Source organism: Aethalodelphis obliquidens, unplaced genomic scaffold, assembly GCF_003676395.1.
Source record: "Aethalodelphis obliquidens isolate GAN/ISIS:26980383/991018 unplaced genomic scaffold, ASM367639v1 scaffold86, whole genome shotgun sequence".
Classification (NCBI taxonomy): Eukaryota; Metazoa; Chordata; class Mammalia; order Artiodactyla; family Delphinidae; genus Aethalodelphis; species Aethalodelphis obliquidens.
The window spans coordinates 5,161,484-5,176,893 of NW_020838030.1; the positions used below are offsets into that span (position 1 = coordinate 5,161,484).

Below are 15,410 nucleotides of genomic sequence, written 5' to 3' on the forward strand. Positions count from 1 at the left end.
TCATTATGATTTTGCTTAAAGGGATAGATAATGACAGATCTCTTCCAACTCTGATTCATATTAATTATAATAAACTAGATGCAACCATCCCACTTGCAACTGGGAATTGAGCACGTATGTATCAAACAAGGTTGTGCCTAACTTAAAAGGGGGGCTGGGTAAACTCCAGAGAATATCATGTTCTATAGGAAGTAGGGATGAGACAAACAGTAAGTAACCTTTCTTTAGTTAGCATTTTACATGATGACAACCCAACACTTGAATGCTGAAGGATGCTCTCCATGATACTGATATAAAATTGGAGCTAACAATATGCAACTATTTCACAAAGGGAAGCAAACTATTCTACTTACTCTGTTCTAATCCCAACCCAAATAAGGACAATGTATGTGTTGAAATATAAAAGTTTTATTCAGATAGAATATTCTTTTCCATTTTTTTAATGAGAATTCAGCTCTCAGATGCTCCAGAATTGGTCTACTGGGGGGGAGGGGTGATTTGTATTTAGGAGGGTGGAGAACATGGGATTTATTCTTTTAATCTATACAAAGCTTTTATTTTCCTTGGAGGAGGGGATGGGTTCCTACCAGATATTCAGGGACATACTAAATTTGGGGTTAACATTATATGGTTGGCACAAATTCAATGCTCGAGTAGGAACTATAAATGATTTCTTTAATTGTATGCCAAACTGAATAATCTCCCAGGGAAAAGAACCTCCTCCTCCTGCCTTTCCTACCTCCTGCCCCTCCCCCATCAACACTGCCTCCCTGCTGTGCAAAGAGCCCTTTGTCCTGCCCCGTACTTATCTAGCTGTTTGGCCATATTGACAGGCCAACTAGAGGCATAATAAGCGAGTCAGTCTGATATAAGCAGCTGGCAATTTCAAACAAATATCTTCCTTTTCTACTCAGACCAAATCCTGCTGCAGAGGTCTCAGGCCCCTCCCATGCTTCCACCTATTTTTCAAACAGCGCAGCAGGGAACTCTGCATTTTCTCTCAATTAGGTAGCACATCAAAAACTTGATTCCCCAGACAGAAACAAATTCTGTATAAAGTCCTACATCCACTGTTTTTTCTGTGATTCATAACATAGGCCAAGGAGTACCCTCAGCTCTAGGTGTATAACATGACTAACATGGCTAAGAAAATGATTGTTACTCCTTCAATTTGCCATCAAAACTCTGATAATTCTCATACTTCAAGGAAAGACAGAAGAGCACAGAAGAGGAATCAGTCAGATGAAATCAACAGTCGTATACATCAAGCAAAACTGGCCAATAATCCTAGTGTTTTAAAAACACTAAGACATTATTCCAATAAGCAGAAAATTCCTTATCCCTGTCTTTGTATCAAAGATACTTAATGTGACCCTTACATCTCTCCCTGAGGTATTCAGCAAACAAAATCCATATGATGGAGAAACTGAGTGAGGCAGGATGGGATTACAAATTCCTCGCTCAGTGAGGGCTCATATGAAGTAGACAGAGATTCTGCTTCATTGTTCCTTTATTATCTCTCATAGTTCCCTTCATAAAGTGTTAAGAGTTTAATATATTCTGTCAAAATAAGAGGATTCTCTAAAGTAATGTTTTCCAACACCCGTCCCCCATCAAGTTACAGGGTATCTTTTTTCATAAGACTGCAACTAATTAAACAAAATATGTATCAAGATATTAAAGAAATGATATTCTATCAACCTTTGGTGAACTTCCCTGACCCTTTCCAAGAGAAATCAATCATTGCATCAAGGGAAAGGTTAAAAATGCCATTTCACTACATATTTGGGAATTTTTGGTAGCAAGGAATGGTATCAATCCCTGTTTATCATAGGTACATTATACCTATTTTCTAAGGAGTGCCTCTGAAAGGATTTTTTTTTTTTTTTTACAAATAACTACCAGTTGTATTACTAAATATGTATTATCTTACAATTTTGTGGAGTCAAAGTTTTGTTTGTTTTAAACAAACATCCCTATCAATAAGTTTTAGTTTTCAATAGCCAAAACAATTTTTATAAAAAAAATTCACTGCTAGGCCTTTTAGTTTCAAATTAAACTGACACATCACCAGAGGTGAACCACAAGTTATAAAAAATTTTTATTCATGATCCAATTTCTCACTGATAAGATGTATCCAACAATCATTAACTGTCCTTAACTGTGGCCTAATGTTTCATAAGTTATTTGAATATGAAGAGGATAAAGTAAAAGTGGTTGTCTGCACATCTGCATTTTCTCCCATATTATTTTCCTGTCCAAAGGAAAAAAAATGAAGTAGCCACTCTCCTCCAGAAAGGCCAAAATAAGCCCAGAAAGTATGTAAGTTCCTGGACACAAAACACTATCAAAAGATATTAAAAATTTCAAGCATACTGGTTAAATAAATCCTATGAAAAGGCCCTCTATGCTCTTAAGGAAATGATCTTACATTAAGATCACAAGGGGGTTCCAAACAGGAAATACAAGTTAAAAGCAATTACTTTATAAGGTAACTTTCATGTTACATAATAACTTAAAGACATTTATATCTAAACTATGTTAAACGGCCAGTATGAGTGAAACCATATTTACCTGATATGACATCTTTTATATGTGATAGTAATAAGAATTAGAACCACCTAAAATATTATCCATTAAAGGTTCTGTTTCATTAGTCTGCTTATATCCCTGAGCGACAATGCAAGCAACCTTTGTGAATGACAAAACTCATTTCCATTCTTTTTGGTTCCCGCCACAAATGCCAGAGTCACACCACACATTACAGATGACTGGGTACATCTGCACAAAACTGAACATATCAAAATTCTTAGGGAAAAAAATACATGGGCTGCAAGAGTTGTAGGGATGTAACTGATGGTATATTGTGGTGGTGGTTCTTCTTCAAGTTCTTCCATACTCAGCAAACTGTTTGCTTAATCAGAGATCTCCCTGAAGTGTGGGAGCTGTGGGGGAAGAGAGACCACATAAGGGGCTCAGAGGCTGTCTTCTCAAGTATCCTGTCCACTAGATACTTGATTTCTGAATATTCTTTCTAGTCTGTCCCATATTTCAGATGGATCACGGCCAAACATATACATCCTTGTGATCTCAGATGACTATATTCAACATTATTTTAATGAATCAATATCATAGGTCAAATTCTAAAGAAAAAAAATCTAATCTGGAGAAGTCTATTACAAATACAGAAAAAAAGAAAATACTTCTAATAGTTATATATATAGAAATAATTCCTAAAAGGACAGTTCTTTTTAAAGTTTAAGATTCCGAATTTAGTAAAATGTTTAGCAAAACACCTGTTCAATAAGGTAAATATGGTCTAACCAGAAGTAAGGAGACATACAAATAAAGTATTAAAATTGATTTAATGATTAAAGAGATGGAGGAAAACCTGTCAGTTGCAGAAAAATGAACCGATATTTTCCCCATTCTCGTTCTCAGGGAGATCCTTAAATTCTTATTACTTTGGTTGTAAATGTATTGAAAAATTAAAACTCAAATGGAACTTCCAGTCCTATCCAAGCAAAAACCCCAGGCAAAACCCAAAATGTGCCAAAAAACCAAAAACCGAACAAAAAAGAAAAGTCTTTAACTATGATCCAGTTTCCAGATGGTGATATCCATAAATGGGTAGAAGGTTACGAATTGCTAGTTCTCATGTCCCCACCAATAAAATGCAAACCAGCTCAGCAGTGAAAATTCCCAGGAAAGCAAGGTTTCTTCTTAGTCCTAAAGCAGCCATCGCTTAAGTGCAGCTCCCTGCAGCCAACAGCATTAATGGACGCTGCACTGCTGTCCTTCCCTGGAGACAGCAGCCAGCACTACTCAAGCTTCTCACGTAGCAACCAGAGCTCCAGAGCCAGCAGCTGCTGCTGCCTTGTATACTCACCCCGGTGATCCAACCCAAAGGAACAACCTTCTCCTTACCCCACCCCCACTCCTTACACACTCTTTTTTTTGGGGGGGGGGTGGAGTGGGGTGGGGGGAGGACCAGTGTTCCATGCCAGGAGGGCTGGAATTATGCCTTTAGAAAGAAACAATCCTAAAGTCACCCTTTTAGTTTGAACTAAGTCCTTTTATTAGAAAAATCAACATTTACCAAATTCCAAATATATATTTAATAAGCCAGCAATTTAGGAGTGCAGATTAAGCTTTAGTCTTTAAAAGGCCAATTTGCCAAACACTCTCTTTACAGTCAAATTTAAGTCTGCAGTTAAAGACAGCGGCTTGTGTTACGTCCTACCAAAGGACATAATTCATTTTTCTATATATAATGACATGCTGAGTAAACCTTAAAGATTCTAATCCCATAATGGGCCAGAATTTTTGGCTACAGAAGAAAACTAATGATCCTCCTGAGAAAACTGGTAGAAACCAATAAAAAAATTACCTCTGTCCTCCAAGAGGCCCAGAAACCTCTGATAATGTGAATATTCTCTGCTTTAATACTACCTCAGATTCCATACACCTAAAATTACCATTTGTAATTTTTCTCTCAAAGTGACGTAAAAACATTAATGATATAAAACTAATCACCAAGAAATTTTCCCAAATAGGGGGTACAACATTCTCCTGAAAAGCTCAAACACTCAACTCAGCTGAATCCTCCCTAATCAAAGTATAGCTATGTAACTGCCCAACAAAAAAATGTTAATATGACCTTGGTTACATATCTGTTATTTAAATGCAACTCGTTTAATCAAGTGCTAAGGGAAATTAGCAGAGGACCTAGGGATTTTTCCAGTACTACAAGAACGGGGAAAACTGGAAAAATGAACTAACTACAGACAAAGCCCAACGGAACCCAGAGGTCTGGGCAAGAAATGAGTTAGTGGTGAACACACTGCACGAGTAACATGAGAAAGCAGAAAATGCAGGTCATACACGCAACCCCTGACCCAGACCAGCAGAGCTGGCTCCAGCACCAGTATACACGGGAAAGACCAGTTATTCCTAAGAAGTGAGACAAGCAAAAGAACTCTGTAGAATAAATTAGCAGAGAAGGGGCTTTCCCGACAGTTAAACTTTTCCTCTCACGCGATTCACCTACTTAAAACCAGGGCTCTTCCTCACCACCATTCACTTCGCATCCCTGGCTTCCGCACAGACGGAAAGGGAATTCATAAAGGCTACATTTTTCTGCCTTTAAAGACGTTCGCAAATGATCGCTCTCCACGCCCAAGGCAGGCAAAACGACACAATCTGGCTCCACTCCAAGCGAGAACCCTACAAATTCAGTAGGGCCAGAGATACTGGGGCAAACGCCACCGAGAGCCCAAGAATGCGAGCTGGGGGTGGCGAAGGTAACGTCTTTAGTGTGGGGAATGAAGCAATCATCTGCGATGGGGACCCTGGCCGAAAGGGAAGGCGTCCAGAAACATTCTGGGGGGGGAGGGGGAGATGGAGATCGAGGCCCCCAGAGGGATCAGAGTTGTCACAAGGCCGCGCGAACGGGGGTGGGGGTGAGGTTTGGGGAGGGGGAAGAAGTGTGCCTGTGTATTTTGAGGGGAGACCAGCGAGAGGCCTACCCTCAAGTAAAAGGTAAACGTGGAGTAGGCAGTTCCCAGGAAAAGGGATGAAGAGGCGTGGGGGGAGGGGAAACGTCCTGACCCAGGAAAGACGTGAAAAGGGTAGCGGGGTCGACGAGATTACCGACGGGGCCTCTCTGCCTGGGCAAGAGGGGTGCAACGATGTGTGGGGGGCGGCGAGCGGGATGAGAAGGGGCAGCATCCTCCTTGCTGAGGGCCTGGGGAGGGCCAGGCCCACGTCCCGAGAGCGAGCGCGGGGAGACGGAGGAGGTGACCCTTCCCTCCCCCGGGGCCCGGTCGTGAGGGTAGGTCTCGCTTTTCTGTCGGACCCTTACCTTGTCCCAGGCCTGGGCCCGGGCTGCGGCGCACGGCACTCCCGGGAAGCAGCAGGACTCGAGTTAGGCCCAACGCGGCGCCACGGCGTTTCCTGGCCGGGAATGGCCCGTGCCCGTGAGGTGGGGGTGGGGGGCAGAAAGGCGGAGCGAGCCGAAGCCGGGGAGGGGGAAGGGCCAGGAAAGGAAGGGGGGCCGGCACTACAGTGTTGGCGAACTGGCGGGACTGGGGCTGCGTGAGTCTCTGAGCGCAGGCGGGCGGCGGCCGCCCCTCCCCCGGCGGCGGCGGCGGCGGCGGCGGCGGCGGCGGCGGCGGCGGCGGCGGCGGCGGCGGCGGCAGCAGCTCACTCAGCCCGCTGCCCGAGCGGAAACGCCACTGACCGCACGGGGATTCCCAGCGCCGGCGCCAGGGGCACCCGGGACACGCCCCCTCCCGCACCGCCATTGGCCCCTCCGCCCACCGCCCCGCACTCATTGGCCAACTCGCCGCCAATCAGCGGAAGCCGCCGGGGCCGCCTAGAGAAGAGGCTGTGCTCTGGAGCTCCCGCTCCTCAGAGAGCCTCGGCTAGGTAGGGGAGCGGAACTCTGGTGGGGAGGGGGGGGGGGCCGGGGGGTTGGGGGGGGGGGGGGGGGGGGGGCCTGGCGGTTTGGCGGGGGGTAGGGTGGGTGGCTGAGGCCGTCTGGCCGGTAGCTGGGGGTCATCTTCCCCCGCGGGAAGTCGGGAGCATAGCGTTTGTTACGCTGCAAGGGAAAGAGGTGGTTAGAGGCAGGCGGGAGTGTGGCCTGCCCGGTGGCAACCGGAGGGGGAGGGAGAAGGGAGCGGAAAAGGCTCGAATCCGGACGGAGCCATTGCTCCCTAAGAGGGAGGGGCGCTTCCGGCTATTCTGCTGTCACTGATTGGTTGCCGCTCCTCCCGCCGTGTGTGAAAACACAAATGGCGTGTTTTGGTTGGAGCAAAGCGCCTGTCAGTTACAGCCTCGGGAGTGCGCAGCCGCCTAGAGACTCTCGCATTGCCCCCTGGGGCGGGTAGGTAGGTGGGGTGGGGAGCGAGCTGGACTGGCGGGCGCGGTCGGCCTGCCGCGGGGGGGAGGAGAGGGTCAGTGAAAGTGGCTCCGTGCGGACGTCCTGCCACCCTCCCCTTCCTTCGGGGGAGTCGGTTTACCCGCCGCCTGCTTGGCTTCGGCATCTGATTGGCTGCTGAAGCCCCGGCAACGGCCCCTTGTTATTGGCTCGGGTCCCAAATGAGCGAAACCACTGCGCGGGTCGGCGGGGAGGCGGTCGTTGGTACGGCCCTCCCCGAGGCCCAGCGCCGCAGTGTCTGGCCCCGCGCCCCTGCGCAACGTGGCAGGAAGCGCGCGCTGGAGGCGGGGGCGGGCTGCAGGGCCGAGGCTTCTGGGTGGCGGCGACTGCGGCTCCGCCCTGGGCGTCCGCCGCCTGAAGGACGAGACTAGCCCGACGTGCTCCTGGACCCGTGGGGGTGGAGGAAGGAGCGGGGGTCCGTCCTGATGGTTTGTGGGTGGGAGGCGCATGGTCTCCAAAAATCGGCGCGAGCTGCAATCCAGAAGGAGCTGCAGAGGAGGGGGCGGAGAGAAGGCCGCACCCTGCTCGGCAAGGGGAGGGGAGTGCCGCAATACCTTTATGGGAGTTCTCGGCTGCCTCCTGTCTCCTAAGGACCGCCCTGGGCCTAGAAAAATCCCTCCCTCCCCCGCGATCTCGTCATCGCCTCCATGTCGAGTCGCTCCTTCTCGATTGTGGGCGGGATTCTTTTGCCCACGCTTAACCTGATTCCTGGGCGTTGTCCTGCAGGAAACTGAGCAGGTGTAAGATTATGAGGACGAGCCCAGTTTCTCTACCCACAGACTTGAGTTTGTGTCACAAAGTAATTATAATAGGGGTGGAGGGGGGAAATGGAGTCCAGGCAACACCTGGGGCTGATTTTATGCAGCGAGACTGCGTGTTATTAGTTCTTAAGATCTTTTTTCGCATTTTTCCTGGAGATTAAGGGAGGTAGATGAAAGGCATGATCTCCTGAATTTTAAACTTTACCCATTTGAAGCCTTTGCTACACCACCAAAATAGAGCATCTTAGATTTAAATCTTAATCTTAAAATTTTAGTCCCCCACCCTTGCATCCCCAGGGTCAGGCATTTTAGCAACTCTCACTCATGCTTTCAGCCCATTTTCTATTTGTTTTACTTGCTCATTTAGTCCCAGACATACCATTGGCTTTCTTGTCTCCTGTTTTGGTAGCCCGGTAAGTCATGAAACCACACAGGCTACCCAACTTGAGCATAGGCCTCACTCTTGCCCAGCAATGCGTTTATTTCTCCTTTACGGATATTCTTGAATCTTCACCTTAATTTTCATTTTGTCCTTTTCCCTCATCTGGGATTCTATTCCTGACCCTCTTCTCAGTCCACATGATTTTGGCTACTGCTTTCCTGAGAATTGGGTGTGAGGTTCAGCAACATCTCTCTTTTATGTCCTTTGAATACCTTTCAGTCCATCTCCAGTGCTGTTCTCATCAGTAACTGAGCTCAGTTGCCATAATGTTAGTAGTCTCTGAACTAGTGTCTCCATCTCCGGTATCTGCTGTTACAACTTTTGTGTGTCCAGGACAGTTGTCCTAACATAAAGATAGAGCATGAAAATAACTGATCCAACTCCATTATTGGCTCCCTAACTACTGACAGGATGAATTCCATCGTTGCAAATGTGATATGCAAGGTCCCTCAATGGACTGATCTCACCTTAACAGCTTTTTCCTTTGCCACAGTTTTCTGCATATACACACAAACACTACTTCTCAAGTCACACTGAATTGACTGCTGTTTACCCAAATCATAGTGAGATTATCAGACCTCCTTGTAGGGTGGTTCCTCCTGGAATGTTACCCTTGATAATCCTTACCGTTCCAGTAAAAACTGTTAAGACTCAAATATCATCTTGCCTTCTGTGATCTGCCGTCCTTTAAGCCAGACTCGCCTACAAAAAAGTTAGTATTGCTTTCTCTTGGTCCCAAAGCAGGTTGAATCATAGCACTTCTCAGGTTGTTGTTGTTGCTTGTTTAAATTCTCTTAACTATTCGGAGCTTCTTGAGGGCACAGGCTCTTGTTGAGTCTTGTACCTAAGCTCCTAGTATATTCCTTGATGGCTAGCCAACCCTAAATGAAAGAATGTCTTTATAAGGTTTGATAGATTGGCCTCTCAAACACTTCTTTGTGCACTTGCTAATGCTCTAGATTAGCACTGCCCACGAGAACCTTGTGCAGTGATGGAAATACCCCATAGTTGTGCTGTCCAATGTGGTGGCCACTAATCACACATTACTTTTGAGCCCTGGAAATGTGGCTATTATGACTAAGGAAGTCAGTTTTTAATTTTATGTAATTTAAGCTTAAATTGCCACTGTGGAGGTGTGGCTATAGCCACAAAATTGTGTTGTAGATTGCAGAATACTTAATATGGACATTGATAATTTTGTCTTCATACTGAGCAGTAAGGAAATAAAAGTTGAACCTTTCTGGCCCATTTAGGTGTGCGCCCAGCCCCCCCCCAACCCCCCACCAAGTTGGTTGGTTCGTTGGTTGGTTTTTTGTTTTCTTTTTTTGCGGTACTCTGGCCTCTCACTGCTGTGGCCCCTCCCGTTGCGGAGCACAGGCTCCAGACGCGCAGGCTCAGCGGCCATGGTTCACGGGCCCAGCCGCTCCGCGGCATGTGGGATCTACCCGGACCGGGGCACAAACCCGTGTCCCCTGCATCGGCAGGCAGACTCCCAACCACTGCAGCCACCAGGGAAGCCCGGTTGGTTTGTTTTAAAACTTATTTGTATACTTTAGCTGACAGCTGAATCCAGCAAACCATTACTAAAGATAAACCTGCCTTGGACAATGGTGTGTTGAGAAAGCAACTGTTGATTCGTTTGAGTTTCAAGAAGGCATAATGGATTTTAGGAAAGTGGGATTTCATTAAATGATAACGGTGACAGAAGTTTAATGAGGAATAGGACTATATCTGATGTTAGTGAAACTAGCCCTGAATTTCAGTTCTACAAAGTTTTCAATTTTGGAAAAACTTCCATCAGAGGAGGCCCTAAGTATCATATCTTAAGTTACAGGAAATCATCACAAAGTAAGTTTTCATTCTGATGAAGTATAAATTAATAGATATGTTTTAACACCAAAATGCTTTTTGGTTTGTATGCTAATATAGATAGCATCTTGTAAATTTCAAATTTTTTATATTTAAAAAACAAGTTTTTTAACTTAAAATTTCTTAAGATTTCTCCTTAAAATATGAGAAGTGCACATAATTGGCTTGCTATTTAATGCAGATTCCCAGTCCCACACTCAGAGATTCTGAATTCAGTTAAGACTGGTGGGGGTCACTAGAATTCTGTGTCTTTTATATGCTTCTGATGTTGGTGGCCCAGAAAGCACACTACAAATACAGACCCGAAGGGCTACAGTATGCCTATCTTACAAAAATGATTACAACTTCAGGGAAACTGTATGTCCCCTCTACTTTGTAATTTTTTCCTCCAGAAAAACTGAATAAATGGGGAAACATTTTGAAAGGCAAAAAAAAAAAGTTATATTTAATAGTTTGGGAAACATACAGGTCAGACTGCTTTGTTTTAAAAGGAATGTTAAACTATTCCAAGTAATCTTTTTTTTTTACTTTTTTACCAAGAAAGTTCCCTCTTTTGTCTGTTGTCCCACTAAATGCATTCCTCAATGATACAGATTTGTTCTTGATTCCCTGGTGCCTGAACACAGAACTGGATACTCAATAAATGTTGATTTTATTGATTTATATGTGAAGTTTGTTTTCAAGTAATAGTTTAAATCCACAGAAGCAATGCTCCTTTTATGGAGAAACTTTAGGATCATACTTAACCCAAGTCACCTGATATTCTATTCATAAAGGAATCTGATGCCTCATGGTCTCTGAGTACATTTGTCTGCCATTCAGCTCTTCCTTGGGTTTCCTGTGCAAACCCTTGCACTCATCCTCTTCCTATGCTTGACTTCCTTAGGCTTTATTACAATTTTTTAAACAAAGCAGCTACTTACCTCCTTCTGAAGTAGAGCCATATTATTTCTTATACTCCTAGGACAGAAATTAAATAGAGTGAAAACTTGTACTTGCATGAGAGAGTTGAAGGCTTTGTAAGGGATTTTATAATCTTTTTTTTTTAAGATTTAAAAAATTTGAACTACATAATGTTTCTCTCATTTTTTATGCACGGAAGAGGTTTGGTATAATTATGGTTTGCAACTGTTAATCCAGAATATGATAGGGATCAACATCACAAGTGTAAGACTAGTTTGTTTTAAGCCCATCTTAATTTTAGAGCACATTGTTAGGTCACATATCCAGAAGTCTGGTACTTTACTTTGCAGGCTGAGAATTCTTGATTTAGTTACATAGTAGCGTACAACTTTATTGGAGGATGTATTTCTCCAGAAGACTTGGCTTCTTATCCGTGACTCCTCATGGATTCTTGATGGAGTGGGTGAGAAACTGGGTTATTAGAGAACTGTTAATAGAATGGTATAAAATATTTAGGTTTATTTTATCTAGGCCAGTGTTGAACTTGATGACTTATTCCTGGTATCATGATGTATACCTTCCTGGTGACTAGAGAGATTATTTTCTGCCTCTCTGATTATATCTGGAAGTCATGGTTACACTTAATAATTCTACTTTCTAGCTTTTTTCCTGGACCTTTGCTTTGTACTGGTACTTAGTCACCCTTTGTGTTCTAGTTTTTTGGGTTTTTAAAAAACATGTTTACGATTGGCTCTTCCTGCTGACAACAGTAACACATTTTCAGATCACATTTATAGAATTGGTTATGTTACCAGCTAATGAACCCCACCTCTAGTATATGGATTTTAGTCAATTCAGTCAACACTCTTTACAGACTTTCTTCTTTTTACTGACCTTTGGTTAAAATCTCAGCCCAGACTTTTTAGTATAATAAGTAGTGGTAACTTACTAGTGCATACTATAGGCAAAGCTAATGGAAACACAGGTTAGAAGAAATGAACTAATAATATTCATTGAGTGCCAGTTGTGTACCAGATAGTATGCCAGACTCTGCCATTGTATTTAGTGTGGTTCTAATACATGAAACCTCATCTTACAGAGTAGGAAACTGAAGCTGTGAGGTTGAACAACTTTCCTATAGACATAGCAACTAATTAAGGGCCAGGGATTGAGACTGATCTGACTTGCTTAGTCAGTATTCCTTACCAATTTAGGGTACTGTGTTTCTCTGATGGAAACAGTCTTTTAGGAAATTTAATCTGGCTACAGATGCAGGATGGGTTGTAGGGTTGAAGGCAGAGAGACCGCTTAGGAGATTCTTTTACAGTAGTCCAAACAGGAAGTGATTAGGTCTGGTATACAGTGATGGCAGTCAAAATGGAAAGGAAGTTAAAAGAGTCAGACTGACCAAATGGTCACTGAAAATGGTCTCGACACATCACTTCTTAAGGAAGCCTTCCTTGATGCCTTAACTCCACTGTATTGGGTACCCACCTGAATGCTGTCATAGCATTTCTCGCAGTTGTAATTAGTAATTGGGGTTTTTTCCCTATTTTTTTAGGTTGCTCCTTGAGGGCATGACATTGCTTGTTTATGGCTATATCCCTGTTGTGTAAGCATACAGAAGTCTTCAAGGTCAAAACTGTTTTCATAACACAGTAAGTCCCCTACATACTAACCTTCAAGTTGCGAACTTTCAAAGATGCGAACATGTGTTTGCACGTCCAGTCGTGTAAGTTAGTTCACGTGTCTGGCGTACATTGTCACATGCCTGCAGCCTCTACAAGTGGTTGTGCTTTTTTGTACTTTACTGTATACAGTAGTATAGTATCTTTATTTCAAGCCCAGCATGTCCAGAAGCGCTGTAGCTGGTACTGCTAAGAAGCCCCAAGTGATAACGATGGAAACAAAAGTGAAAATAATTGAGAGGGTGGAGCGAGGCGAAAAGATGGTAGACGTTGTTCATTCTTATAACATGAATCGTTCAACCATCAGCATGATTCTAAAGAACAAGGACAAGATCATGGAACATGTGAAGTCTGCTGTGCCAATGATGGCGACAATAATGTTGAAGAAGCGGGAAAAGTGACGGAGATGGGGAAACTTCTCAGTGTGTGGATGCAGGATCAGCATCAGCATCGAGTCGCCCTCAGCTTAATGCTGATGCAAGAAAAGCTAAAAGGCTTTATGAAGACTTGAAGAAGAAACATGGTGAAGAACCAGAGGGTGCGTCTTTTAATGCCAGCTATGGCTGGTTTCATCAGTTCAAGGCTAGAGCCAACCTTCACAATGTAGAAGTAAGTGGCAAGGCAGCGAGTGCAGATATGGTAGCTGCCCGGGATAAGGAGTCCAAAGAGGTTTTTAGCAACTTAGTGACCCTCAGAGAGAAGCTGGAGCTAGATCTGCAAGAGGACGACTTCATTGAACTCCTTGCTGTGCAACACGAGGAGCTTACTAACGAAGACCTGATGGAATTGGAGGCCCAGAGAAAGGACGAAGAGAGACAAGAGGAGGAAGTAACCGAAGAGATTCACGACACAGGAAATGGCAAGGGGATTTTCTTTATTCGAGGAGGCACTGTTAGTTTTTGAGGTGCAGGATCCGAATGTAGAACAGTACATGAAGGTTGCAGCAGCCGTTCGGGATGCAATCCAGTGCAACCGTGTCATCTACAACGAGAAAAAAAGAGCTACTACCCAGACATCATTGGGTTGTTTTTTCAAGAGGGTAGATAGAATTGAATCCAGCAAGGAACCAGAACCTGTGCCATCAGTGTCAGGTGTGAGTGAAACTGCAGCTTGCCTTTTGTCTCCTGTTGCTGACCATCTCTGAGTTCTACCATCTTCTACCTCCTCTCCCTCCTCCAGTCAGTAACTCTTGCCTGTTCACTCGATGCCAGCCCTTGTATGCCAGCTGTTGTACTGTACTACTGTACTTTTTAAGGTACTGTACTGTAAGATTAAAAATATTTTATTTTTTGTATTTATTTTTATATAAACCTATTATTAGTACAGTACTACATAGCCGATTGGGTACCTAGGCTAACTTTGTTGGACTTATGAACAAATTGCACTTATGAATGCCCTCTTGGAACTGAACTTGTTCGTTATGTAGGGGGCTTACTGTACTAAGAGGTAACTTACCTTTTCAACTCATTCTCACAAGTACATAGAGGCTACATGGTATGTGTTGGATGACATCATCACTAATGTTAATTGAATGGTGCTGTATATTCTTGAATTTTTCACAATTTCCTAAGGTCGTAGGTTTAGGGTATGAATATCTGTGTCTTTAGAAATTCACTCTTCAGGTTATACCTCCAAAACCCCAGCAAACCTCAGTATTATGCAGTTATTATAAAATCTTGTAGTTTTCCTTGCACCTAAGCATAAACATGAATACATTCTGTTATCAAATAAGGTGATGAATATTTCACAGAGTTGTCTGACACATAGGGAGAATCAACTCCAAAAAACTATGAGAAAAACCTACTGAAGTATCTTAAAGGATAGGTTATTGTATGAGATTACATGCTTTGTAATGTGCCATTCTTTGTTGAAAATAGTTACTTCCGTGAAAGTGTTAATATTTTTACTGTATTTTACTTTTTTTCTGTTTTTCTAATTATGGTAAAATATTGGTAAACAAAGCTACTTGGAGCCCTCAGTTTTTAAGAATGTGAAGGGGTCCTGAGCCAAGAAGTTTGAGAAAGCTGCTGTAGCACAGTGTATATTGTAAACAAACACTCATGCCTGTTGAGTAGCTGGATGTAGCTAAAAATGACTCCCAGCACTAAGTGTGGATTACTGGGAGGATGGGCACGCTAAGACAGGGAGCAGGTTTTAGTGGAGAAAGATAGGTTCCTGTTGAGTTTAAGTAGGACTTACAGGAGAAGGGATAACAATAGTAGGCAGTTGGAAATTCAGAATTTGGGCGTGAGAAAAACTAAAACACCATTCTCCTTTGCAGTGAAAACTGCTTTCATCATGGAATATATCACTGAACAGCTACTACCTCACAACTGATTGGCATACGTGTTAGCCTTGGGGCAAAAGTATGAGGGTGACAGAGCAGGCTTCTTGTAAACAATGATGAATATTTTCACATTGTGCACTTTTTAAAATTTGGCACAGGAGAGACCTATATATGGTGTTTCTCCTGAACTTAAAAAAAAAAATGTAACCAAGGTACAATAATTTGATTTTTTTGTCCTAGAAGTTTCAAACTTTCATCATATTCCCACATAACACCTCATCTGAACTTGGAAAAGGCTATGCTTAGAATAAGGATGTTCTACTTTTCCTATGCCTAGCTCAGTAATTAATATTAAGCACTTGTGGGCATGAGTATACTTCAGGCACTTTACAGACCTTTTAAAATACTTCCTTTTTTCAGTCTTCAGCTTACCTTTTGGTCCTTGCAGTGGAAACATGAGCCATGTCTGCAATGTGACATGTCAGAATCTAAAATTTTCTGAAAGTCTTATTACCATTTT

At 43.5% G+C, this 15,410-nt stretch overlaps 1 protein-coding gene and 1 pseudogene across 18 annotated transcripts in view; one reads left to right on the forward strand and one right to left on the reverse strand.

The window, feature by feature from the left end:
* SETD5 (SET domain containing 5) overlaps positions 1-6,129 on the reverse strand; it is an 83,802-nt gene extending 77,673 nt beyond the window's left edge. For 8 of the 18 annotated variants that reach the window (XM_027093824.1, XM_027093825.1, XM_027093823.1 and 5 more), the window contains exon 1: positions 5,864-5,993. The gene's annotated coding sequence lies outside the window, so the exon portion shown is untranslated. Of the gene's footprint in view, positions 1-5,863 lie in introns of all 18 variants that reach the window. The other 10 variants (XM_027093811.1, XM_027093816.1, XM_027093821.1 and 7 more) reach the window with 4 other exon arrangements.
* LOC113613265 (uncharacterized) lies at positions 5,343-8,534 on the forward strand (annotated as a pseudogene).
* Positions 8,535-15,410: the final 6,876 nt, after the last annotated feature.